We start from the raw sequence: 27,247 nt of genomic DNA, 5'->3' as shown, positions 1-27,247 counted from the left end.
TTTCTGAATGAAATCTTTGCAGAAAGCTGCTTCTTCAAGATACAGGGGCAGGTGCGGGTGCTGATATGCCAGCTGTAAGAACGAAATAATAATGACAACCTGAAGTTGCATCTCTGGTGCAGTCCCTGCCCTGAGCTTTCCCGGTGCTGGCCGCCCCATCACCCAGCAGGAATACTTGGCTTCTGTTCGTCCCGACTAAATGACAGGTTTTACCGGCTGCAAGCAACCCTGTTGCTGGTTGTAGCCACTGCTCCGCTTCTCTTCCCCACTGCGTACTGTATGGCCTGTGGCTTTCATTTCGTCTTGTGCTCAAACACTTCAGCACCTCATTTGCACGTAGGTTACACAGACTACAGAGGAGAGGCACACGGACCGTCTCTGTGATCACGAGAATGCAGTTGTGGCAGGGGTCTGAGTGCATATGGACACAGAGACTTGATTTCTGACTCAGTGTTGGATCCTGTAGCAGTTACTCTTTGGCTGATAGATTTTGTTGTATCGTGCAACTTTCTTACAACTAGTTCATGGTTTAACACTTCTGATTTCTCCTTAGGTTTCTAATTGGGTGTGTGTGTGTGTGTGTGTGTGTGTGTGTGCATGTGCATAAAATAGGAAGCAAAGAATAACAACGCATGGCCCAGATCAGGGCAAAGACCAGCTGAGCTCAATATCCATCTCTAACAGTAGCAGAGAGCACAGGGAAGACTTTTAGGTTAGTTAAGACCAAGCACTCACTGGTACCCAAAGGGCATTTTTTTCTTATTTAGCTGGTGACTGATCCATATGTTGGCCAGAATCATACTGAACGCCTTTACATACACGGATGCTAGAATGATAGAAATGTGACTGGAAAAAAAAGAAACCAAAGAATGTTATTTTTTTAAAGTATATAATGTGTTGCTTTTTTTTTAGTATTGCTTCTAGAAATTCTCAGAAATCCTGGGGTTTACTTCTGAATTTATTCTTGAAAGATTGGAACATCTACCTCAATGTAAACACTGTGATAAAAATGAGATTGTTCCACTGCAATTGACTGTGTCTTTGTGACTAGGTATGACACAATACACATCAAAGCACATTGCGATGCCTTGTCTCAAGACTTAACAGCAATGGGACTAACAGACATTGTCACGTACTCTGGGGTTGTTATCGCTATTGTTCTGCAGTTTCTGAAGAAAGCTGCTTTCAGGGGACATAACATCAAACAAAGAGCTACACTGAGCCAGCTGGTACGGCCCCTATGTTCAGATGCAAAGAACAGAGCAGGAGAGCGAAGACATTAAGATCAAGCTGCTTCATCCAAGAATCAGTTCTCCACTGCCTGGAGTGCAACGCTGCAGAAAGGTGAGGAGCAGGGTGATGGCTGTCCTTCAGTTCTTACTCCCTGCCAGCAATGTAATTCGACTGGGGCACAGAGAGGGCAAAACAGGAAAGGAGGTGACTGCTTACATTTCTTTTTGAGCAAAGCAAAACCAGACACATAGCTTTACATGTCTTTATGGGGTGTCTTTTGAAATTTTGGGTGTGAATCCACCTATGTTCCATACTCGGGAAAGAACTGTCATTCAGCAAACAATGTAGGTGTCAAAGTGAGGAGAAAGCCTTGCATGAGGGAACTTCCTCTAAGTACTTTCCCAAAAGAATGATGAAACTGCTTGCATGGAGTGCACACATTTGTTTCTGCTTGCCGTCATGCCATGGAGTATGAGGATGTGCCTGGAGTTGCTCATATTGGGAATTGTGCTCTCTTGCTCCTTCCTTGGCTCTGACATCATCCTGAGTAACCACAACAGGTCTCTAGAAAAAACATCTGTCACCCAGATGAAATCGTTGACTAATGTCAGTAAATTCCTGGACTTGACACAGGGAGGAAACTGTGTCCTGAGGAGACACAGGGGGGAAAAAAAAAAAAAAAGAAAAGAAAAGAAAAGAAAAGGAAATGTTTAACTTCTAAAATGTTTATGGATTTGTACTTGGGGTTATTTTGCCGAAAGCATAACCCAGTGCCTTTTTTTAGGTGATCCTATACACAGGGCTCATCAGAGTTGTGCGCAGACTATTGACAGTCGGTTCAAGTTAAAACTGACTGCTTTTTGCACATATGAGAGCTCATTTGGTCCTGTCCCAGGAGTCTCTGCTGGGCTCTGCTGTCATTACAGGCAGAAAGTACGAAGGTAATGAAACCAGGACCTTCTAGATTACGGGGAGAAGCAATCCTGTTAAGTAAATAAGTAACCCCTGCAGCTTTCACACAGGGATCGTTGACTCTTCCGTGTCACTTCTTAACTCTGCTCTTCCCTGAAGGTTAGCTGTGCTCTCGGGGGGCACGGTCCTCACTCTACCTAGCTGAAGAATGAATGAAAAGGATGGAAATTAAACAGTCTCTAACCCCACAGTGCAGAGCTGCAGAGCATAAAGATTGACTGGCCCCCAAATTCCACTTAATTTATAAGCAATCTGAGCCAAAAATGCATCGCTCCATTTTAAACTTCACATCTTTAATTGGCTTTTTCTCTTGCCTCTTTCTATAGGCAAAATCCCCTAGGACACTCCTCAGAGTACTCAAAATAAAAATTCAATTCCTCTGGGCGAAGCTAAATGAAGTTGCACAATAGCTATTGACGTAATGAAGGCACCGTGGAGTTTCTTGGTACCTCCACCAACCCTTTCGCTGGCACTAGAAAGTCACTCAAATGTGGGTTCCAGCCACAGGCGACATTACTTCCTTCCCGCGGTAAGAGCTGCTGCAAGGAACACCATACGAAAACAGTCCACCTAACACGCACTGTTTATTCCTCTGACTTCTGTTGACTTGAGCAAAGTGTGTGCTTGCATTTGTGACTTTCCACAATGACAATTCCTCTCCTACGCTGAGGCAAAGCTGTGCAATCTTACAATCAGTTATGGAATTTCTAAGGCAAGCGAGAAACAGCAGGAGAAAGCCCTGTATTGCGGAATCTCTTCCATAAGCACACGCCTGACCACCTCAGAAGTTAAACATTAATATTCCTGTGCAACACATGTTTGTATATGTAATAATAATAATATCAGTTTTAGATGTTCTATTTCAATTCCCTCCACCTGTAAGTAACATCTGAGAGTCAGAATCACTTCAGAGAGCTTTATTCTGACAATCATAACATGAATCCCTTTGTCAAAGGAACTGTTGTTTGCCCAAAGCAAACAAGATGTCAGTCATATTTCGGGAGCTCAGCAGAAACCCCCTTTTATCACAGAACGCAGTCCCATATAGGTAGCTTAATGTTGTAAATAGATTAAATAGAAATTTTACAGTAGAAAATATATATCAAAGAGTACCCTTCACATGTGAACTGCTACCATCTGCTTTTTTTTTTCCCTTTTCCCCTCAACCAGCTGAACTTAATGAACGCACTACTTAACTAGCGTGAGCATCCTCATGGAAGGACACTTCCATCCAGATCTGCAGGGAACTTCACGCTGGCTGAAAGGGCCAATTGCGTTGCAGGTTGTGGTCAGCATCACGAGCTTGGCACCACTCCACGAGCCAGCTGGCAGAACCACCCCAGAGAGAGGATGTGGTACGGACAGCCGTATTCCTGGAGTCACCGCACGGCTTTCCACAGAAGTCAGCTCTGCAACAGAGTGTGTCATTTTAAGAAAACAGGAACCTTCCAATCTGCAGCAGAGTTATAAATAACCAAGGGCAAAGTTTATTCACGACTGCTAGATGGGAGGTGGCTGGGCACAGCCATGGGTTTGAGCACAGAGTCATCAGAGCTAAAACCCCTAGCAGTCATGAATTTCCACTGTGTCAATATGATAATTACCATTTCATTATAGAGGGCTACATTTGTGTTGCCCTTTCCTTACAGTTAATTGTTCATGAAAAGGAAGAAATAGAAATGAGGAGAAAAGAACCCCAGAAACATTATCCCACCCTACACACAAATGTCTCTTGTGAATGCCTGTGACTGAGCAGGTGAGACAGAACTTAATTCACTTGTGCTGCAGCTTTATTTACGTATAACAAATCTACAGAAAAGGAAAGATGGGGAGAGAAATACAGATTCCACTAAACAGACTTGATTTTTGTCAAGACAGTGAAGGTTACATTCTCTCACACTGCACTGCTGTTGTACATTGCATCTGCATGCAGAGATGATCCAGAGATATCTTTGTTGAGAAAGGTCTCATTTAACATGCTCAGTAGTGCTTAGGGTTTTGATACGACTTGAATCAGAATTCCTAGTAAGCAAGACAGAAGTGTGGTAGAACAGATGTAAGTACATTTCCTTTAACAGCACATATAAAACCATATGGTGGACAAGGCATCAGGAGGTAGCACTGCGTGTACTTGTATATAGGTTATATCTGTTATCACTATTCATCGTTCAAATACTAAGCCATGAGGGTTTGTCCTAGAGACTCTCTATCTCCATTTCTCATCCTATATTAAAAAGCATTACTAGTCTTGAAATCCAGCAGAGTGCAATAAAGTTTAATGTTCCTCATAAACAACTTCAGCATGTCTGCATTTGGGAAGGAAAATTTAAAGCCACTCCTCTTAAAAGAAGTTGGAAGGGGAATCCTTGTCAAAGTTAAAGCAAAAAAAAATAAAAATCCCCTTTGCTTAAACTTAGGGAATTGTGATAAAAGATGTTCTCTATAGGAAAAGGCCCTGTGTCCATCACTCTAGTGTGCCATTAGAAGATCTGGCAGCTCCCCTTCCCTGTCACTGCCTTTTATTTGGAGGCTTAGACCCATCCCACAATCACGTGGAAGGGTTCCTGCATCTGGGCTATGTCAGGACCCCAAGATGGTGCAAGGTGCTGCCAGTAACACCTGCTAGACTTTGACCTTTACTACCAGCCCCAGACCAGAGACAACCTCCTACCCAGTCCTGGCAGAGAATTTCAAGTTCTTGTTGACTTCAATCATGACAAAAGCCGCCCCAGCCGGTGCTACTGCCACTCATTGATGTAGCTGCTTGGTTGTTAGGAATCAAAGACTCTTCCTCTCATGTCAGCTCAGCTGGCAGAAACTGCCACTTGCAGCAAACAAAAGACCAGAATCTTCCATGAGATGAACAGGCACAGCCGTAGCAGAGCTGAGCCAGCATGACTGGCACAGGCTGAGAAGCCGACCTGAAAGCCCTGTAGGATTTCATGGCTATTGCTCACTGGCTTGAGAATGTGGAAAGGAGAGAAGAATAGGTAATATCCCATTAAATAGTCTAAACTCCCTAGTGATGCTCAGGCGGTTGTGTTTTGGAAGTTTCTAGCAACCGTCGATACCAGCAGGGTGGATGAACCGGCACCAGTGGGAAAGCTGTTCTTTGTAAACGTTCATGCTATGCAAAAAAGAAGAAGGTGCTGGAATTTGTCATTTGTTTGAATCAGTCTAGGTTTGGGCAGCTTGTGGCAGCTGAAATGGCCATGCAGAGATAAGAAGGTATTTAGATTTCTCTGGAATCAGTTTAAATTCTTACTATACTTGTTAGAAAAATTTAAGGCACTCTTCAAGTTGTTTTGTTAGGTTGGCGGGGAGCACAAATGGAAGAGAGTAAGAAACAAACAAAATCAAATGAACAAGGAAACAGAAAAGCAGGTGCATTTAAAGTAAAATTTCAAAATCTAGTCTTGGGAATCTTAGTGTTAGGGCTTTAAAAAAAAACAAACCACATACTAATAAAAAGCATTCTAAGTCCATTTTGTCTGTGGTTCCAGCCTTTCTTAAAAACCCTTCCCAGGTTTTTTGAAGCCTTTTTTCCATACCGATGATTTTTTAAGGTAATGGAACATTTGGTATAAAAAAAGACAATTCCATTTTCCTTCACAATTTCACTGGAAAGAAACCACTTTGAGTTTTAGTAACATTTTCTCTGTCTGAGATTGAAACCTTTTGTTTACTAAAATTGTTTGGAGTACTTCTTTTTTTTTCTTTTTTTGTACAAACCTGTTAAAGATTTCAGTATTGTGGAGAAACCATAGACGGAAAGCGGAAGGCCAGTAGCAGGACATTTCCCAGGTAACTGACATTTTCTTCGTAAGAACCAGCTGAACGATGTCGATGGTTTGAAAGTGTCAGAGGTGGCAGTGATAAATGCATGTTGCTGCACAAAGGCTGCAGGGTGGGACTGGAGCGTGGGTGAGTGATGGCCAGCCACCATGAGGGACCCGCGTGGGGTCTGTGGTACACAGCAGCGTGGATTTTTTTGTGCAAGACCCCCCCCATCAGCACAGCTCTCCCCGGTGCTTCCTGGCATCGCGCTAGCAGGACTCAGTCCTCCCTGTTTCTGAACTGGCAGTGCAGAACACACGGGAGTCCCCAGCACAGCTGCCATCACGTAAAGGCAGGAGCTTGTCTTCCCACCTGTATCCCTACGGACCTGGTAAGGGGGTTGGGATTTCTTGGCAGGAATCATCAAGACAAAAGTTCTGGAGCAGCCACTGCTTCTTCCTCATCGGGCCTGTTGGTTTACTCAGAGCAAGCACCAATTTTACTTTTTTTCCTGATCTTTTTGCATAGCCTAACAATGACTTTGGCTGACATATTTTTAATGAATTCCCAGAAGAAGCCCTCAGACTTTCCCTTTTTTCCCCATGTTTTTTTCTCATTTACTGGCCATTTTCACAGTGCAGAGTATGCCACGCTTTCCAATGAAAGAAGGGCCTATATGAGATGCTAGTTCTCAGATTTGTATTATCTTTCTTGGAAACTCTTGTCTTTCAAGAAATTGGCCATTTTCACTCAGAATAATTTCTCTGCCTTGGAAAGTAAAGGAAATACTTTCCTTAAAAAGAGTTGTGTCAAGCCCAACAGAGCTGAAGCCTGTCAAAGGAAAAAAGAAAAACAACCCAAAAAAACCATCAGAGAGAAGTCTCAGGAGATGCCCAGTGCAGAAGCAGGTAGCAATGCTGGCTGGGTGTGGGTGTCCCATGTGCATTCACTGCAGGGTGCAGGACAGTGCCACTTCTCCGGTGGTATCCTCCACATGCTCCAGCTAACATGTGGGGACCACAGCTGCCTCCTTCACAGCATGAGAAAGAAGGCACTATTTTGAAATAACACACAGTGCACTGCATCTCTGTCCACTGAGACAACCGTGAGTATTCACTGCGATTTCCTCCAGGAGAACAGTATGGGCTTTATGGGCTTGTGCTGCTCATGTCCACCTCACCCCACAAGATAAAAAAGCCGCGCATTAATACCAGCCATCAGGAATACCTGTGTGTTATTTGAAGTCATTGTAAATGTACCGAATGTTATTTCAAAACAGTGACCTTTTTCCTCCTCTCCCCAAACAGTTCTAATTTTCAGTTTTGAAATACCAAGACAGCTTTGTTCCGTTAAAAACTTGGCTGTTTCCTTCTGAGAGCAGCCAGAAGTGGAGTAAGTTGTCACTAATTTGCATTGCTGGCTTTAGCAAAGCTTCCAGTTGCTGACTGGTTATCTAGGGATGTAATACCCAGCTCCAGTCAAAACAACTCTGTGGTTTCATTTACATATTAGGGGAAATAAAACAATACAATGAGTCAGAAGTGGAGCTCTCTTTATTATGTAATAAAATAGCAAGCCTTTCAAAGAAAACGTAAGTCTGCCTTCGCTGCAGTACTTCCCCCCGAACTCTCTGTAAGACCTAACTTGACCTCAAAACCCAGAAGCCTGAAACTGGCTCCTTATTGTCATGGGCAAGTGAGCTGTCATAGCTGTCATATGAGTATCAAGAGCAGCACAGTCGTTACACTTATCAGTGAACTGGTGGGTTTGCACACACATGTGTGCACGCACACACATGTTTACACACAAATTTTCCCCTCCCCTATAACATCTGATAAAGTTCAGGCGATGCAAACTTCCAAACTAAAGGAAGAGCTCAAAGAAACTTTTAAATTCTCACCCTGAACTGTTCCGCCTCTGATATACCTGCCACGTCCCTTACAAACACACAGAAATTTCGGTTGTATGGTAAAAAGTATGAGAAATTTGACAGGTTTTCTTACTTGAGTCAGCAGTGTCTCTACTTCCAAATCATCTCCAGAGCCAGAAGTAACGGGTCTGTAGAAGATCATATCCCAAGAGCGTGAAAAACTGAGCCATGGATACTGCTGCCACAGTGGGCTAGCTGATGGATTGAAGGGTATCTCTATGTAGCTACCAGCTGAAGGATGGAAAGAAAGAAAGAAATTTCAACATCTTTAGATCCAGTGAATAAAGAATACACATTTGCTGGTGACAGGACGGTAGTTTGATCCAGTGAAATATAAAGACCAGAAAACCTGTGATTTCAGTGAGTAGTATCTTCAAAAGTCATCTGGCAAGGGAAGTGTGCCTGCCCGCAAGCTGGTGGAGAAGGGTTTTACCTGCCTCTGTAAGCACATCTCTGTGAACTTCATTGCTCTGTACGTCAGGGAAAGAACCTGTGAGCTCTGCTGCAAACTCCTGTGCTGAAACTCATCGGTGCTGAAATCCATTCTACCATGTTGCCATTATCTCCTGCCAGTGCAATAGGGTTGTGTGGCATTGGATTTCTATCTTTTTAATGGGTCTGAAGGCCAGACTCAAAATTCAGCAGAAAACCTAAACTTTGTATAAGAAAAAAAACCCTTAAGTATTATTTCAAATCAACACTGAAGCCCAAGCTTCTCCTGACGATGTAAATAAACTTCAAGACACAGCATCCTTAAAGCACTAAGCACGTGCTAATCTAACTACACCAGTATTTTGTACATATCTTGTCCTGCTAAACCAGCTGATCAGACTCTTCAGAGTTTTAATTACAACATTCTACACAGAAAAATCTCTCACAATGTGAAAAATCAGTGTCATCTATTAAAAATAATGATAAAGAAGCTGATTTTCTTCATTTTCTGAGGAGGTATTTTCAGATAGCAATTCCTAATGCATTTCTTTGATGTAAAATCCTAGCACATATTGGACATCAACAAATCAATTCCCATGTCACATATTTTTCATGCAAACACACAGTCCTGTAACTATGAATGGTGACTTTACACTGAGTGTTTTGGAGTCAGGATTTGGCTGATGGTTTCTAGGTGCTTAAGAACTGAAGTGATAGCTCTGCTCCATTTAAATAACAGAGTATTTAACTCGGAATGCAAAACACACTTGTGTTTATTTCACTGGGTCAGGATTTCATTCCTGGTATTTTACAGATGTGACTGGCAATAGGAATTAAAGAATTTCTGATCGCTCAGTGGAGATTAAATACAAACAAGGATGATTTTAATTTCATACTCCAGGTGCTGCCAAATAGGAGGAAAAGATAAATGCACATACCTCAAAAATACTAATGGGTGCTTAGCTGTTGGCAAAATAAAATATCAAAGTATGAAGATTATTTTTTCAATAGAATTTCTGATTGGACAAAAGAGCACAGATGCTCTGTTACAAGTTTCTTATGCAGCCCTTACATCAGCTGTAGGGGTGTTGGGTCTTCATCCCATCCCATATCCACACCACCATCCTTCTAATGGAAGTTTTTTTTCTTGAGTTTTTACACGTATCTTAGTAACTGACTTACAATTTCAGTAATTTTTTTGTGGCTTTTCTGTCAGTACTTTTCAAGTACTGACAAAACCCAAAACCCAACTGGAAATACAGAAGTCCCACCGTGTCATGTCATGTTGCTACTGTACAGGTTATCAGGAGCCTTCGGACTCCCACAGATGAGGTAAAGACAGACACGGTGAGAGCTAGCAAGGGCCATCATCTGTGCGAGTAGGATGAGATGTGGCACATCATTTGAGTAACGGGTTTTATCTCTGTTTGCTGGAATTGGAGTCTGGTTGAACGCCAGAAGCCCCAAGTCCCTCTTTTATTTCTGCCAAGAACCTGCTCTACCAACTGCGGACCACGGTTGGCATCATTCCCTCTTGGCCTTCTACCCCAACCCCCCCACCCTCTCCCCACCCTCTCTCCTCCGCAGTGTCCCAGCTGTGCCTTCCTTACCCGCTAGTTCCCATTGCTCACGCTCCTCCACACCCTTCTCATCACAGATAAGCTGAGTCATTCTCCAGACTTACTGCTGAATTTCTGAGATTCCCAACTACGTCAAATCTCTTATCCCTTTTTGTTCCCTTCATGCTTACTTACATCAAGTGCGTTTCAGCAGGACCTCTAATGCTTTGAAGGTAATAGAAATAAAATTGTATGAAATGCTTGACTTGAATCAGGTACATTGACTACAGTTTATACATTCCAGTTTGCATTTTATACCCAAGTTCAACCTTTTCTTGTGTTTAAATCTAGGTCTCGGTTCATGCCCTTTTTATCAAGGAGTCATCTGGGGTGTTTAAACCAGGTCCTGAATTCTCAAAGCTCCGTGATTTTCAAAGAAGCCAAACAGAAACTGCAGTTTGTTTGAACTCTGTGAATATTTGCATTAAACCCAGACTTCATTAACATTTTTGAGACTACTGCTGGCATCAGACTGCTGGAACCAGAAACTTCAAATGTATTTGTGACATTCAAGTTGGGCAACTAATGTATTTTCCAATGTGACTACAAGTCTCACTTCTGGTGTGCCAGCAAAGTCCATATGACCAATGCAAGTACGCAATGACATAAGATGATATCAAAACCAAACCTGCCAATGGTTTTTACAAAAAAAATCTGATTATGGGAAATGAAGAACTGTTCAAGCTGAAAGCTTGGCCAGCTTCAGAACAAGAGAACTAATGCAAATTGAATTGATATAACAAAAATCAGGAACCTGTTCTGAACAAATGAATTTGCTTTGGGCCACCCTGAAAAGGGGACACAGTAGTCTATACCAAGAGTTACACTGGTCTCTGCATCACACTGCTTTTTCTCCTACTACTCAGCAACATAACGCTAACTTAGTGTACTGGGTTTGCACGGCAAGGCTTTGGTAGCGGGGGGCTACAGGGGTGGCTTCTGTGAGAAGCTGCCAGCAGCTTCCCCTGTGTCCCATGGAGCCAGTGCCCACCGGCTCCAGGACGGACCCGCCGCTGGCCAAGGCCCAGCCCATCGGAGACGGTGGTAGCGCCTCTGGGAGAATGTGTTTAAGAAGAGATGAAAAAACCCCAAATATCAGAGGAACTGCAGCCAAAGAGAAGAGTGAGAATATCTAAGAGAAACAACTCTGCAGACCCCAGGTCAGTGCAGAAGGAAGGGCAGGAGGTGCTGCAGGCACCAGAGCAGATCCCCCCGCAGCCCGTGGGAAGCCCACGGTGAGGCAGGCTGTGCCCCCAGCCCATGGAGCCCACGGGGAGCAGGTACCCACCTGCAGCCCGGGGAGGGTCCCACGCCAGCGCAGGTGGATCCCCGAAGGAGTCTCTGACCCCATGGGAAGGCTCCTGGCAGGACCAGTGGACCCATGGAGAGAGGAGCCCAGGCTGGAGCAGGCTCCTGGCAGGACTCGTGACCCCGCGGGGGACCCAGGCTGGAGCAGCCTGTTCCTGAAGGACATCACCCTGTGGGAGGGACCCACACTGGAGAAGTTCATGAAGAGGTGCAGCCCATGGGAAGGATTCACCTTCGAGAAGTTCCTGGAGGTCTGGCTCCCGTGGGAGGGACCCCACGCTGGAGCAGGGGGAGAGTGAGGAGCCCTCCCTCTGAGCAGGAGGGAGCGGCAGAGACAACGTGTGATGAGCTGACCGCAGCGCCCGTTCCCTGTCCCCCTGCACCGCTGGCGGGGAGGAGGGAGAGAAAATTGGGAGAAAAGTTGAGCCTGGGAAGAAGGGAGGGGTGGGGAAAGCTGGTTTTAAGATGTTAGTTTTATTTCTCGTTACCCTGCTCTGGTGATTGGTAATAAATTACACCAATTTCCCCAAATCAAGTCTGTTGTGCCTGTGACGGTCATTGCTTAGTGATCTCCCTGCCCTTACCTCGACCCATGAGCCTTTTGTTCTATTTTCTCTCCCCAGTCCAGCTGAGGAGGAGAGCGATGGAGTGACTGTGGTGGGCACCTGTGTTAGCCAGGGTCAACCCAGCACAGTTAGGGAAATTAAAAATTAAGAACAGAGTCTATTATTAGTGAACGCTATTTTCCTGGAAACAACCACCACATTGTAAAAACATGATTAGATTTTATCTCACTGTTGCATATATGTTTTTTGGAATAAAAGGCAAAAGTGATGAGAGGAATGGAGAGGAGAGAGGAAGGGAAAAGAGAGAAGGAAAAGAAAAGAAAAAGATAAGGAAAAGGATGATCTAACACAAGAACACAAGTATGGCAGGTATTTTAAGTAGAAAAAAATACAAGGTAATGTGATTTTGAGCTGTATTAGGTAATATGAAAGCAAATGACAGTATGGAAGTAATTTTTTTTTAAGTGAAATACAGTGCTGTAATCCACATTCTTTAAAAATGGAGCATGACATTCAGGTATGCTCAAAGCAACTGGACTGTCAAAGTTCAATCCAGCAAGAACTAGTTTACAGCAGAAAATGTTACCTAAATATAACTTCCCCTTTCAACCTAGTATTTTGCAACTATTATTTTATATTTTTATAAAATATATTTTATTTTAATATTTTTTATATTATTTTAATATTTTTATTATTTAAGCATTTGTACCTTCCCTCCAGTAAATTCACATTGATAGTTTTGAATGTTCCTATGGAACTTGCAAGGTCTCAGTGTAGATTACCACGACATTTAATATTTAGAAATTAATATACTGAAAGAGGAAATTACCTGACTAAAATAGCACAAACACACATGATTTGCTTCTGCCATGTGCTTTAATTACAAGCTCAGTCCTGATCTCTGCTTAGGCAAATGACTTAAAAATGGGAAAGAAATTGTATAAAGAATTTCCAACATAGAGGATGACAATGAGTCTTTTACCTATGAATCAGAAATTCACTTCCAGCCTTAATCTACATGACTGAAACCCACTGATCTTTAACGGGTAGCTTCATAGAAAGTTTGAGTAGTTTCAATCCACTTTCTGATAGATAATTCCCCGTTAAAGACTCATATCAAGGATGATCTCACTTTGCCAGACTAATGCTCACAATTCATCTCAGAATTAACGAACTCCAAAAAGATTCCTGAAAAAATGTACAGTCAATTCTTTTCTTCAGTCTACTTCCCTTTTGTTATTTCTCCCTGTACCCAGTTCATGTTTTTGGCTGAGCCAGGCATCTCTGGGCAGCTGTGCCCATCCCCAAGGCACATGTCCCCCTGGCAGTGCTGCGCTACCACCCCGGGGCTCCCCACGGCCCAGGCAACTGCCCACAGTCAGAGGGCTCTGGACCCAGCGCCACAACACGAGAGACACTTTGCTTTTCACTAGGTGTACTTGCAGGTCCTGGCTGCTGGAAATGTTGCTCCTCCTTGCTCAGCCAGCTCCTTGACTTTTCACAGAGGTCCATGAGCGCCATGGCCCAGCACCAAGAGTGTGTGGCTGGGGAACCAGTAGCAAACTTGGACAGAAGCAGGGCAGCTCTGTTTTGCAGCAGTGTGCTGCTGGGTAAACTGGAGCAGTCTCACAAGTTTACCCTAAGGTTGCAGGAGGAGGCAATGTGGCTCTCCAGCAGAGCCTGGATTGGAAACAGCTTGCAGCCATCTAAGTCCCTCACAGACATTCTGCTACAGAAGTGGCTCCCACTCCATGGTGGAGAAGATCCTCCAAGACATGTCTTAGGGCCCCTCTGGTCCTCTTCGCCTATTACTGCTTGTCTCAGCAAACAGAATTTTCAGGGATGAAGCCGACGCCAGAATAGCTATGGATGTGAGCACAGGCATGGGCCTCCTCACAGGCACGGGGAAAGCACAGTGTCTGAGGGCACACAGTGCTGTGAAATGCCATAGCTTCTCTGGTGTCTTGTGACCATTTATTCTTGTCGGCTTTCTGCCTTCACAAGCATTCAAACCTCTTGCTTTAATAAGAACAAAATCATAAAGTAATTACTGGGGTATTTAAGAAAGCAATGTAATCCTTGTACGCTGGACTGCCTGTCTCACGGGTGGGTGGAAAATATCCCTGGTAGCTTTATTCCCATGACATCAAAAGACCTCTTACAAGACTAACAGAGGTATGAAATGGGGAAACTCACTGGGGCAATTTTCTTTTCTTCCTCTTTCATTTTCCATGTGTGTGAATATAACGCCCTTAATTGGTAGCTTCAAGGGTTTTAAAAAATTAGCTGCCACTGAAGAGAAGGACCATGTGTTTCAGTAATGGTCAAAGAGTTCATATGTCTGTATTTTTTGTCCTGAGGAAGAATGAAAAAATTACAGAGAAATTTACCCCCTTTGAGATGTCTCTTTATGAGACATCTTTTCTTTAAAAATAAACACCTATGGAAAAAAAAAATCAGAAGAGACACCTGGATCACCAAGATCAATTAATTCCTCATCACCACAACTACACAAGAGATGTTTACTCCAAAGCATTTCCTGAACAGCCCCTTCCCAAGCCATGAAGTCCTCCTCCAAATACCTTTAAAAGTGAAGGTTACAAACCCAGTGTCTCACGGCAGCACAGCAGGAAAGACCAAGGACATTACATTGCGTTTCAGGCAATCTGAGAGACAGAACACCTGAGACAAGGACTGCATCTCCTGCTGCCAGGAAAAGGCAAAAGAAACTCCCAAAGCCCTTTATTGAATCTCGCTGAAAAATCCTCTCTGGTCCTCATCCCATTAATTGGCTTAACATCAAATATGTGAGGAAAGTATATTAACTTCGTTTCTCTAAGCTGTGCTTTATATAAACAAATCAAAAGGTTAGGCAAAACCAGCATTACTGAGGCTGCGAGCAGCTGGGTGGGTTGGCTCGAAGACTGCACCTCCAGCAGGGCAGATGTGGCCCCATGCAGCTCAGGTCCTGGGTAAAAAAAACTGCAGCCACAGACCTTTGAGTTACATCTCAGTGGTGGTAGTCCTGACATTAAACTGTGTCCCATAAATACAAAGTCTTCCCATAATCTTTGCTTGTTTTGGAAATGCTAGAGTACTGCATAGCGGAGGGGGTCTCCCTATATCTCTGCTACCTGTTCACAGACAAATTTGTCCCTCTGATTAAAAGAAACAAATCCAAAAAGAAAAATCAGTGCTTATTTGTTTTCCAAACCACTATATTGCCCTGTGTTAGAAGTTGTTTGGTTTTTTTAATCACCCAAGCAACAATAGCAGTGTACCACAAACATATTACAAACTTCACAATTTTCTTACTGTGAATCTCAAGCTTTATCTCTCATCTTGGCAAACACATACCCACAAGTTTCCCTAGAGGTTTCACTGCTGCTAGAAAAGAGCTGTTTTGTGGATCCCCTTGTTAAAACACTGTCAGAACACCACTGACATAGTATTCCCAAATCAGATTCTCAGTTCTGCAATGTCTTCTCTGTAGCCTTTGAGAGTTAGACAGTTTTGACAACATCAGTGTGGTTTGATAAAAAAAAAAAATAAAACACAAACACACACACACATGCAAACCCACATTTAGATTTGAGGAATGGTATCATCTTCTTGAGGTGAACAAAAATTCCGTATTTTCTTTTAAGTATTATGAGAAAGGTACCATTTTAATTGAAAAAGGCTTCTTCCCTTTTGTGGAGATCTGTTTCAAATACAGATAGTGAAATAAATGCTCATCTTCTCGGCCCTGAGAAGTCAGATTTTGTGCCATAAAATTTCCCACCTTAGAGGTGATTCTGCAATGCCCAGTGTGTCCTGAACCACAGTCTTCAGTCTCAGTATTGGTTTCTTTGCGGGTCCCACAGGGTTCAGACTCTGGCATTACGCCTACTCCCTGTCCCTGACATCCTTTGATCAGTAGGTGTAATGACCCAAAACAGCTTTAAAATATCAGAATTGTTTATTTAGCAGGGTATTTTGTTAAAGCCTAATTTACCTGATGTTATTGGCATGGCTGTCTTGTCAGGAAGTGGATAAAGGAGGCAAAAGATCATTGCCAATGTGTAAAACTGCTCCCTTCAATCTCCTCTTGCTTCTTACCATGCTTAAAGCCAGCCAGGCTTACCCATTTATTTGCAAATACCTAGTTTGGAAGTACAGTCTAAAAATCAAATTGGTACACTTTCCAAGGGTTGAACAAAACCATGAAAACAGCAGGCCCTACTATTGCCTCTGTCTCAAGGATTTCTCAGAGGGGTGAGGGATATTCCCATCCACAGGCAATACCTTGTTTTCCTGTATTTTTCACAGTAGCTCTAACAGTTTAGTTCAAGATTGACTTAAGCAGAAATCAGAGTATCACGTTCAACATTTTTATAGGTAATTCCAAATCTGCCCAACCACCAACTGAGCTAGAAGATTAGAAATTTTTTCTAACTTTCTAACTTACTGAAATGTTGTTAAGGACTCAACTCTAGAAGGATTTGTGCTGTGGTTATATTTCATTAGGCACTCCAATACAGCAGGTGGCACAGGAGAACCTCGCTGAAGCTTGTACAGGCTCTGAATTTTGACCAAGTTGTTGGGATCTGACTTTCTGATTCTCTTCAGACACTGGTTTCCGAAGCTACTAGGCAGCAAGAAAATCATCCACATCCAGCTGATTTGTGGATTTGTGCCCCAAAAGAAAAAAAATAATTACTCGTACAGTACCCACCTTTCTGAAATTAAGGCTCTGGCCCTCCTATGTAAGAAATAGTATCTTGTTCCACCATTCCATGGCTACATTTTAATGAGTTTTAGACTTCACATCAATACATGAGAGTCAGAACGCCCAAACTTTCCATTCCCCTGACCCACGTTCGACTTTATCTTTTCTGGCTGGCTTAACATCAACCAATAATTCCTATGTTGTATTAGCAAAGCGGAAGACCTGCAAAACCAACATCAGGTTTTGTGATTCAAGTATGATGTGCGGAAAACAGACTTCACAATTGGTAGATTGCAAAGTAGGTATGTTTTATTCAGTGCTGGGCAGCACGGGGGGTAATCCCACCAAACTCGTGTGCACCCCTTTCGTACACTGATGCTAATTTATGTATGTTCCATATCTTATCTATTACATACATATGGTAACTAAGTAAAGATTATGTCAAATCATCAAGTCACACAGTAACTGTAAGCAATACTTTATGCTAAATCATCATGACATGCAATAACTATAACTGTAAGCAATACACTTTATGCTAAATTATTATGACATGCAGTATTGGTTAGGTATGTGCTTGTTTGCTAGGGTGCCTAAGCTCAAGTATGCCATAAATAACTGCCCAGAAATAAGGTCTAAGCAAGATGGTGTCAGAATGAGGCCCTGGTGAGCAGAAGCAGCTATAGGGCTGGCACAATCACAGCCTCTCTAACACGGATATACTTATACCAATATAAGTATGCTGCACCAATATAAACTCTTTTCTGCCTGGCAATAGCTGAGCTGTCAGCTGGCCCAGGGGTTCCCTAGACTATTTTCTTAGTATTTTTTGTGGCCAAGCAATTTGTTAAGAAACATTACTTTCAGCAATGTAGCCTTTTTTTTTTTTTTACCATACAGGTAGATTCTAAGAAATGCAGGGTGGTGGTCAAACAGGAGGCTTTCTGCAGGAAAAAAACCAAGATTAAGTCCAACAGGAAGACTCAGTTATATGCACAGTTGTAAACAGAGCTACTCTTTTTTGGTGCTATCTTAGCTGGCCATGAACAATGAGTCCACGAGCCTTGTAAGGACAAAGGAACCTAGAAGCAGTGTTTCCAAAACAGCCTCCCTCTTGCGCCTTACCAGCTCAGAGCTAAGGGAAGATGCCTGAAATTAAAGTGAATTCTGTTTGATAAGAGGGAAGAAGGGTAGAGCATTACCATTTTGATGGTGAAAGAAAAGCTGGAGTTTTACCTTGCTTTCTGAGAGTCTCCCTATGAACCCCCAAACCAAATCCTTCTTAATTTGTGCTTTTCCTTTCAACGATCTGATTTTTTTCACTTTGAAGGATGAACACCACTCCAACGTTGTTAATCTTGCTGCATTCATATTAAAAAGAGACAAGAGCAGAGCTGATCCTATGAATCTCCCTCAGCATGATAGTGCTTCAGCTGCTCACCACCACCTGACACATGGGATGGTGGAGTGTGATACTGTTCTAAGCTGGAAGAACATGCCACGAAGAAATATTCACCTGCAAATCTTCCCCTTGAAGTGACTCTATGGGCTGGATCCTTGGCCTGTCACAGCTGAGGTTTCCAGCAACATGAAATTAGGCCGTTGTATGCATTTAAAGCAGTCTAAATCAACCTCATATGAGCACACAGACACAAGATGAGTACCAGCTGACAAACTCTGCTTCCAGCTCCACCACTGTATAATTTGAGAAAATTCTATCGAAGTCAAGACAGTTTACATCAGCACAGTCCAGTTCTTAGCCTCTAAAAAGGCAGCTCAACATAGACAAGGGGGACCTCTTCTGCTTTTCTATGGGCTAGTGGTCAGAAGTGACCAAAAGTTGTTGTCAAGAGTCCACTACAAACTCCCAAGCAAAAAGTGCCTTGCATCAGCGGGGCTCCTGGTCACCCCACATAAATAGGCAAATAGCCAAGGAAATACCTTCAGATCTGTAGTTCAGCCAACAGCCTAGCAGGCTGAAATAACCTGTTGCAATCTTACTCTATTAAATATATACACCAGAACAGCCACGACCACATCTGGCACAAAACATGCTTTGACTGGCACGCTTTTTACAAAGCATCTTGAATCACTCATTTTTACCACTCCCCATTCTTTAGCTTTTTAGAGGCTGGGTAAGGACAGCAATTACGCATTCCCAGTGACAGACCATGCTACCCTGTCTGGGGTGTCTGAGATCATGCCTTTCACATACGCACTCAAATTTAGAGAGAAAAGCATCACTTCTGTTAATATGTCCAAATCTGGCTGCAGCTGACAGGCCACTAAAGCAGAAACCTAATAGCATTTTAAGAGCTTTGATTAAAGATACCTGTGAGACATCATTAGCTTTGCTCCATGTTTGACTAATTAAGGTGGTCAAAAGGTCACAGGTCCACAAAGCACTATTCAAGCGCTTCTGAAATCTCATCTGAAAGACACTTTGCAGCATTCAGGTGAGTGCTGGGACCCAAAAGTGTGAATTTGGGTCTTGAGACAGTAACATCTCAGGAAACAGACTAGAACATCCCTATGATTCTCCTCAGGATCCCAAAGGATTACCACCCCCTTATCTTAGACTAAATTCTGCAGTTTCTAATTGTTGAAATTTTGCTTTTGAAATCTGTGGGAGCTTGTAATGCAGATTACAGAATTTGGGACATTGTAGGATCATTTTCAAGGCAACAGAAACTGTTTGTTCAGAAACTGCCTAACTAATTATTTCTAGGCTCAAGTGGCAAATTTTTACTTATGAATATTTAATTTGGTAGAGTGACAAACTTAATTTCATATTAATATACACACTAGAGGTTGCAGAAGAAGGTAGGTTGCCAAGAAACAAACATCAATTTCTTTAATTAGCTTAGAAAATTAAAGGGAAGTATAATAACTTCACACTATAAAAATGGGGTGTGTTGAGAAATAATACTGTGTGAAAACAAGGAGATTGGATATAAATATGTAGAACTACTATCACTACCTCAGCCAAAACAAAATTCAGGCAGACCTTAATGAGGCTTATACAACTTTTGTTAAATTAATTTTAAATAATTAGTCCCCCACTTCCCTCATCTCCTAATCCATGAGCACTTGCAAAAGCAAGGCAACAATATACTGAAAGAAAGGTAATTCTCTCTGTATGTCAAATGTGACTTCAGCTTCAGAGCTGAAAGAACCATGAGAAAGCACTTCCTCCAAGGATTTCTATCCCAAGAAACTACAGATTTTTACATCAGTTCAAAGATACTTCAGCTTGTGCAATTGCTGTATTTTTGGAGGTTCCTACTGCATAAGCTTTCACGGAGTGCAAAGGGAACTAAGCTGAAAGCCCTGGCTAGAAAGAGGAAGCTTTGAGTGTGAATCTAAGGAATTCCTCATATTATCATCTTACAAGAGAGCATCAGAGCAACAACATACATGGGTCTGTGCACATCTGAGAGTCCCAGTAAAGCCCTACCACCAAAACAATCTCCTTTTACCCCTCTCAAGTTTTCCTTTACCCTACAAAGCTGGACACCACAGTAATTTATGCCTTCCAAGAAAAAGGGTGTGTTTAGGAAGGTGTTTCAACCAGGAATTAGCTGTGTGCATCTGTCCTGTTACCTCTGAACCTTGGAAAGAGGCTAGCAAAGCAAAGTCTTCATACAAGACGACAAAGCAGGGCAGGATTGGATGCAATGAGGTTAAAAGAGAATGATTTTACTAAAAAAAAAAATTCCATTTCTAAAACATATTAGTTTTCATGGAAGTTGCATCAGGGGGGATGAAAATGGTTTCATAATCAGAATCCAAACTCAGTGGTCATTAGGACACCAGATTATATAGCTCTAGAGGATTAGTGGTAATTCCTTCACTGTCTTTAAGGCTGAAATCAAAAGGGATAGTAAAAACAGAGTTCGGGCCTCTTCTGGCACTGCCTGATCTTATCATAGGTAGAAATTTTTGAACCTTATGGTGATATTCTCAGAAGTTTGACCTAAACACCACAGAAAACCTTGTTTTAAGTACCTAAAGAAGATGTGACTTTATCTTTATTCTTAACTCAGGAGAATTAATCTCTCATGACATACCAGCAAAGTAAGATATGAGACAAAGAGGTATGTGAGAAGGTCTATAATTTATTAGAATTCTGTATTTAATTTGGCCAGGCACCTGTGGTTAGGCATGAGGAAGGAAAAAGAGGGTACAGGCAGGGAGCGGTTCATGACTATGTAAATGACACTTGCCAGGAAGGCTCAAGTAAAGCCAGAGAACATTTCGTTCTCTTGCTTTAGGTTCCTCCACACAAGCAACAAAATAAAACTACCTAAAACACAAGAAAGCTTAAGAACTTGAAATTCATAGAGATAAGTACAAGCTATGGCATATAGACACATTCAACATATATCTTGAAAGATTTGATTCCCTGATGTGCAGTGTGTCCCAGGAACTTTGAATTATGTCTTCAATGGCTAGACTTAGCATGCACATCTCAATCAGGAAGATTAATCCTGGCATATGTGTACATCATAGGATATACCATCCCACAGGTGTTATGAGGGATGGTCTCTGTTTCATTCTAGACCACGCAGGGCACAGCCAGGCTCAAACTAATTTCCCAGCACTGTAACTTGAATCTGGGAGGGTTTTTTTCCCAGTCCCCATTGACTTTGGGCCTCTCACTGTAAGTGTAAGAAGCATAAGCTGAGGCTGGCATGATGCCTCGCTCGCTTTCCTTATGTTTATGTCTTTTCAATCTGATATTAAAAACAGCCTTGTTTTGCGTACACTAACCCTTCTACTATTAGCATCAGGTCTGCTGACAAAGGACTTTAAAAGTACCACTGGTAACACACACACTTGGAAATGGATGTAGAGTAACTGCTGCTATAACAGAGGTCACTGGAACATCCTCTTCTGGTTCCAGACCACTGCACTCTGCAGTGAACTCTCACAGTTGCACTGGTTCCCTGTAGGACCTCCAGAAACACCTTAGCAAAAGCACTGTCATGGGGAAGGGGGAAAGACACAACCACCTCCCACAGAGTGGTTTCTGTCAAGGAGGGGATGAACAAGAAAAATTCCTCCTTAACAGTGACATGGCCCTGAATCTCATCACTATGGTCAGTGCAAGTGATGCTAGTAGCGTTACTGTGAGATTCAACTCATCTACAAGTGCCACATTGCACTACCTAGGATTTCTCAGATGGAAAAAAATGAGTTCACAATGTAGCATTTATTCTTTGAATCTGGATAAATAGCCAGAAGAACTCTAATGTTTGACCAGAAAAATATGTAGGTAAGTAAAGAAAATATATCTGGGGAATCCCAAAGGGTGCATTACCACCACATGTATGCACATGCAGGTGGGAAGAAAGAGCAGAGCAGTTATTGCCTGAGGAACGTGTCTTGCAGCTGGTTCCCTCTGGGTGCAGGGCCACGCTGTGGGCTGCAGTGTGGGGCCCTGACACGTCTGCCCCAGGTGACATGCACAGCACAGTCCAGAGGGAAGAGGAGAAGCAGCACTGCACACAGTGTGAATGCAGCGGAGACCCGTGTCTCCATAGTGAAGGAAGCCTGTGGCACAGAATAAATGCATTCTTTCCATGCTCAAGACATGGGATGCAACTGATCTGGTGTTTGCAAATAGCAAACCCACTGGGGCAAAAAAATCCCAAGAAATTTTGCACATTACATTTGTGCTGTCCTCATACTTGGGTGTGATTTCTTTCCTCTGAGGTTTTGCAGTACCCAGCTGTCTGGGACTGCAGGACATGAAACATCCCCAACAACACTTGAGTATTACTACAGTGAAGTTCCATGGACAGAGAAGATGCTTTTTTGAGCAGTTGCCTTCATTTTCATAGTGGCAAAAAAAAAAAAAAAAAAATCCAACAGCTTGGTCTCTAGGACCGTTGCATATACTAGGCATGAGCGGTGGTAGGAAATATTTTGTACATTGTGTTCCACTTACAAACAAATGTTGATCTGATCATATTTTGGGGGCTGTTTGTGATTCATAAATATTCATATGCTTGGAGTTCCAAGCTCCAATATATCCTGAATGAATTTCTAATAATATTATACATTTATTTGAAAAGTCTTCATCAAGAATGCCTGCTGAGTTGTTTAATTCTTATGGAAAGATTTGCTAGAGGAAAATAGTGCCATTAAATATATCACATGAAATGTCAAGCTGTTGGACAGTTATGCAAATGTGATTGTTTCTGTTAGTTACAATAAACAATAGAATCACACTGAAACAATGTAATTTCAAATTGAATGTTCTGTTCTTATTTTCATAACTAGCACATCGGTTATTTAAGTCACCCTGCCAGAACAGAGCTAATATCACGTAATGCATTACCACAACAGCGCTAACAGCACATCACGAGTACTTGCTGAACATTTATAATGTAACCAAAGCCAGAGAAATATGAAATTTAGTGTAGTTGCTCTGAAGGAAATACACATTGGAATCTCTATATACTTTGTAAATAATAGAAGTGTGAAAAGTTACCGGATTGCCCTGAGATTCAGCTTAATTCCAGGTAAAGCAATAAAAGTCATTAATTTGTTAATAGACACACTGTTCTGAATCTTTGATTAATTTAGAATGATAATAGAGAATGAACAAACTGAACAATGCAAGACATTTTAGTGATTGCATTGGCTAATCCCTTGAGATAAATATATTGATCAATGTTATATAAATCCCTCCAAACCCTTAAAATAATTAGAAATTAGCAAAAGAAGCTGAAATTTAAAAGTTTTATTCCCTAAGAACCTTAAACAATTGCTTCTTAATGATAACCACAAGTAAAAATGGAAGTTAATATGCTCCTCCTTTCCTATGTAATTAATATTTAAACTCATTGCCTTTTTGCTTTTCCCATTCCTTACCTAGTCTAGAAAGATAAAAACAGATCTTTATCCATTTTTAGGGATATTTTTATCTTCATACTGTGGTTCTCTATTGTTCAGTGTTGAAGACCATTTTTTTTCTGCTTTGGCGAGAAGATACTGTTTCTTATATTAATTTCCTTCAAAGGTAAACTGATTTGTACTGGTCTTGCAAATTTTCTATTATTCTGAAGATTTTTTTTTTTAAAAAAAAGGTAAAAGTATTGAAATAAAGAGGTAAAGTATGATCAGTTGAAGGACAATATATGAAAACCTTCAGTTCACGCTTTTTTAGATGCTGATGCTCAAGGATTCAGCCACTAGAGGGTAACATAAGATAAGGAAAAAGGGAACTTTACGCACTCCACCTTGTTTCCACAATTTAGAAGTTCCGATCTTAGTGACAAAGTTTATTCAGTTATTTTTTAAGAGTGCTTGGTCACAGTAAATAGCTGTTGCTGCCTGCATTAAGGTGATAGAAGGAGCCACATTAAGGACAACGACACACCCGTACAAAGGGAGGTATACTTGGGAGAAAGAGCATGATCTGGCAGTTTCACCACATGAAAAGCTATATTGACAAAGGAAATGCTTTGTAAACGCTAATGAACGCAGAATCCTTGAAGACAACTGCTGAAAGTTAATTTCAGTGTTGCTCTCAGACATGTGAGTCCAAATCACCCTGAAGCTGCTCTTTTTCCAAAGTAAAAATGGAATTTGGCCTCATGAATGACACATGAGGTTTTCTAATGGAATCACAGAAAGTACAGTTAGCAAAGACCATCCTATCTGGACCTAAACAAATGCAACCAAAAGTCCTTGGAACTTTTCAGTGACCTTTACAGGCTGGAAGCATGGGCCACTGAATGCTTCCCAGACACCAAAGACTAGGTCAGGGCTACAGACCACACAACAGAGCTTACTTACAGAGTTTATAATTCGAAGTGCATCGTCCTCTTTACTTTCAAGTGACTCTAGAACAAAGGTTTCTGCAAGTTCCTTTGGGATAAATACCTCTGCACTGACTCATACAGGAAATTGCCGAATGACATCCAATAGCTGTTACATTCTCAAATCTTTATGCACAAGCTCAATACAAAATGTTCTAGGCACTATACTATGCAAGCTGTTTGATTTTGCTGGGATTTAATTTCTCCAGCTTTTCCTCCTTTTCATTTATTCAGTGCAAATGAATTTATAGATATGGCTTATGTCAACAAGGTCAGTACAGAAAGCCGTGAGCTGACCAAAAATGTCTGCGAATACCATATCTGACTGACCTGTACTGGATTCAGATCAAAGTAAAGAAATCCATGAATTGCAGCAATACTTTTAAGACACCGTGAAAACAAATGCTGCGATCACAATTGCAGATAAGTTACCTTTGCTTTTTTTTCAGAAATAAAGTAATTGAGGTAGTAGATATAGTGAACTATGCTGCATGTATACACATGTTTGGGTCTGGAGTAAGCAGACCTGTAGCCCTATTAACAAATCTAAGCTTCTTATTAATAGATTTTCTTTTCATCCTTAGGAGTCCATGAACTCATGGCCAAGAAAGGTCTGTTGACTACTGGGTGATGGCATTGTGAGGTGCGAACAGAGGGAGAGGAAGAAACCATTTCATATCGCCTGTCCCTAGGACTCTAACATCTTATTCTCTGTTTGGGGTATACAGGGGCAGTGTAGAGAGAGTGGAGAGTCTGATCCAGGTGCAGCCAAATCTGATGCTTGCTTCAAGCCTTCCCTTATGTTCTATCTCCATTTGTACTCTGAAATTTAGCACATAGTTTTTTATTCCAGACTGGAAGGCATGCACTGGGTCCCACTAATGACCTCCGCACCTGGAGCTGTACACATGCTGCCTTACCTCGTCATCCCCCGAGATGTGAGAAAAATTCTGCAGTTTTGGCCTCCAGCGTCTGGTATCCAAGACACTGCAGTAAAGCTGCTACATACAGCCAGCGTTATTCTATCTAACAGCTCCTGTCACTTTATACCGCCGCTCATACGGCTCCTTCCATGGTAAAATCCTAAAAGACTTCCTGTGAGGAAATAAGACACAAATTAATAATAAACTGTTCCTCTTTTGGGAGAATTATGGGCTGATAGACCATTACGTAAGAGATACTTTGGAAAAGCATGGAATCACACTTAGTTAAGAAATGTATGCTCAAAGCATATAGATTCTTATCTGTTACACTTGTCCAAAAAAGTTTGGTCAAGTCAAATCACCCCCAAATGTAGATTTTAGCATGGAAAACCAAGAGTTGCCTTCATCATATTAATATATGCCTCGATGTGTACTCCAAGCTGTTAAGTTTAACAAGTATGCATTCCCCTGCGGTAGCCACAGCTCACATACTTCAGCATTGTTCCATCACATACAAATGCTTCAATAAAACAATTTAAAAAAGAAATGAGAATTTGAAATACACCAGAAGATCAGTATCTACTGGGATTTTCAAATGCACTTAACTGTAAAACTTCTCCTGTCCATGTCATCTGTTGTCGCAGCACTCTCCAAACTATCAAGCTGCAACAAGGTCTTTTACCATCTCATACCAGCATACCCTTCATACAGCCCCTCTGCTCATCTCACCTCACCCAGGGCACACTCTCTTCTCTTGCTTCTTCCTCTCTCTCTTCATTGGCTCTCAACCCCTTAACAGAACCAGCCACAGCTGCACCTTATCTACATCGCCCAACCCACCTCCCCCTGAAGCCAGCCCACAGCTGTATATTATCAATGATAATTAACCCAGCTTCATCCCTCTACAATCTGTCTCTATACCACTCTAATTACTAGTGAAAATCTCTTCATAACTTCGTAACTGGAAAGGAAAAATTTTTTTTATTATTTATTATTCAAGCCAAGAAAAATATAGTCAGCACAAGCAGCAGGGTAAAGCCTTTATAAGCCTTTGATCAAGTATTGTTTAGAATTACTTTATACTTGCAGTATAGTCTATTGTTTATAATAATAATAATGATATTTCTCAATTTATCCTTTTATTTCATCCTATTTTGGGGTGTTTCAAGTAAAAGGAGAATGTTTTTGTTTTTAACTGGGTTGTTTTGGGGGACAAATTTCTGTTGGTTTTTTCAGTATTGACTGGTTATTATTACAGAATCAGACAGGATAAACGCTGCTCACTGAACTGCCGATGAAAGCTTTCAGAGTCAAGAATGGCAAGTGGCCTTACATGAATAAGGACCACCTGGTGCAGGTATTTCTTTATTTATACTTGCATCTCAGCAGCCCTTGGATTTGTGAATGTGTTCACAAGGGAAGCAGGCATGTCCTGACTATTCAATTTTTCTCCATAAATAACAGCAGAACAAGTTTGTTATGTTCTCTTGTGGGAATTGTGAACCCTTTCAGTATTAGATGGACAAGGGACTTTGCCTTTGGGAATGCAAAATCAAAATCCTCATAAACTAGCCAGGGACAGGGTGAAGGCTGTAAAGATCTAGAAACACTGTAAAGCCACAAGGCCGGTAATCTTTGTGAGGGAGGGAGGAGGACAAGAAACAACAAGTTGACTACTGTATCAAGCTCTTATAAACGCATGTTTTTAACTCATTTCAACCTCCTCATTCAAAAAAAGGCAAGAGATTCCTAAAAAAGAAACTTTAAAACTGAAAACCAGGCAACAAAATCCTCCCTCCCTCTAGTTTTCTAAGATTAAGGAGAAAACTTCTTGTGCTTAAGAGGTGTGTGTATTATGAAACTGGTGTTTTCTGTTCCAGAGAGCCACCATACCCAGAGACAGGCAAAGAAGTAAATCTTTCAATGTCTTATCTAACTCCCATTAAA

At 41.8% G+C, this 27,247-nt stretch overlaps 1 long non-coding RNA gene across 1 annotated transcript; it reads right to left on the bottom strand.

Annotated features, from left to right (window-relative positions):
* Positions 1-1,969: 1,969 nt before the first annotated feature.
* On the bottom strand, positions 1,970-25,466 carry LOC129736621 (uncharacterized). Its single transcript, XR_008733513.1, has 3 exons — positions 25,298-25,466; positions 7,986-8,143; positions 1,970-3,614 (listed from the first exon to the last, which is right to left on the bottom strand). It is a non-coding gene; the product is annotated as an uncharacterized LOC129736621 (long non-coding RNA).
* Between the last annotated feature and the right edge of the window lie 1,781 nt (positions 25,467-27,247).

Source organism: Falco cherrug, chromosome 8 (assembly GCF_023634085.1).
Source record: "Falco cherrug isolate bFalChe1 chromosome 8, bFalChe1.pri, whole genome shotgun sequence".
In the NCBI taxonomy this organism is placed as follows: domain Eukaryota; kingdom Metazoa; phylum Chordata; class Aves; order Falconiformes; family Falconidae; genus Falco; species Falco cherrug.
The sequence above is the reverse complement of the archived record's forward strand: the minus strand, read 5'-3'. Positions and strand labels throughout refer to the sequence as shown.